The sequence below is a fragment of the Pinus tabuliformis genome, chromosome 1_2 (assembly GCF_031772625.1).
Source record: "Pinus tabuliformis cultivar Carrire ecotype Pingquan chromosome 1_2, CPIR1, whole genome shotgun sequence".
Classification (NCBI taxonomy): Eukaryota; Viridiplantae; Streptophyta; class Pinopsida; order Pinales; family Pinaceae; genus Pinus; species Pinus tabuliformis.
Window position 1 is genome coordinate 1,098,798,063 of NC_142298.1, and position 1,464 is coordinate 1,098,799,526.

Genomic DNA, 1,464 nt, shown 5'->3' on the forward strand with positions numbered 1-1,464 from the left:
AGAAGGCTTTGTTGTCAATAGAATTTGAATTCAATACCCTAAATATGGCAGCTCAGCTGACCTAGACCTCAGCCATGCACAAAAATAGAGATTAATTCATCTCAATGGATTGGATGAACACAGATTGGAAGCCCTTCTGCATACAGAGGTAGTTCAGCTTCTGAGAAATCTATGGAATGAAAGAAATATCAGGGAGAAGAAATTCCAAGAGGGAGATTGGGCACTACTCTATGATTAAAGATACATGGATTTCAAAGGCAAGCAGAGGAAAAGATGGCTGGGACCCTACACTATGGAGAAATGCAATGACAATAGTTCAGTTCTAATCAGAACCATTGATGATGAAGCCATCCCCATGCTTGTCAATGGACATCAGTTGAAAGTCTACAAGAAACCCCTCTCCAAGTGAGAGTTTATTGAAGATTTTAATAAAACAATGATGGTAGTGGAGCATGTCTTAGCTTCCACTTCACCCACTCACTGAAGAAAAAAATAAAAAATAAGGACTCAAGTGAAAACCTCTTCTTAGGCGGCTCAGTGATGTCAAAAAAAAGAGAGGAAAGAGACTAAGATCCCTGGGTGAAAGCCACCCTTGGAGGCACCCAGGGCAGGCAATTAAGGTGAAAACCTCTATGAGGCGCCCTAGTTGTTTTAAAAAAAAAGGACAAATTATTGCATTGTAGGTTTGTAGGAGGACTACAGGGAGCAGAAGAAGGTGCCAAGGGAACCCTGACATTCATACCAAAACCCATCTCATCTTCTCCATACCTTCCTCCATCATTTTTGGCATCTCTTCCACCCCATTGCACCTTTATCTTCCAAAACTATGTTTTCTATAGGAGGCTCCTATAGGAATTACGGAGAGCCAAAAATGTCTATAGAAGGCAGTTTGAGGGCCAATAAAAGCTTCATGAGGAACCTATAATCCCTCTCACCACCTTCAAACCTCCTTGCCATCATTTCCAAGCCTGCATCACACTCCAAGAATCACTATTTTTTCCCTGTCCAAGAAAAACACAGAAAAATAGTTTTTAATTTTGAAAAAACAACAATAAAAGGAGGAAAAGGCACCATTAACCTTACCTGAAGCTTACCTCCTATCCCTCCATCATTTATCTACACCTATGGCATCATTATCAAGCTCCACGAAAGGGAAATAGCTGAAGTTTCAAGGGGAGAAGCAGCCACAGGAGCTCCTGAAGGAATTTCTATAGCAGTTGATCCCATAGAAGTCCTGTACCAACAACAAAAGAGTGCACATCTACAAGTTGAAAAGGCACATGCAGCTCAGCTCCAACAAAAGAAGAACCTACAAAAGTACACAACCACACATTAGCTAGCAAAGATAGCATTTATGAAGGAAAATGAAGGCATACAGCAGAGGGAAAGAACCACAACACCTCACAGCCAATACACTCAGATCATAGGTAAGTAACTAAATCACTCCTCTATTTGCATTTGTGT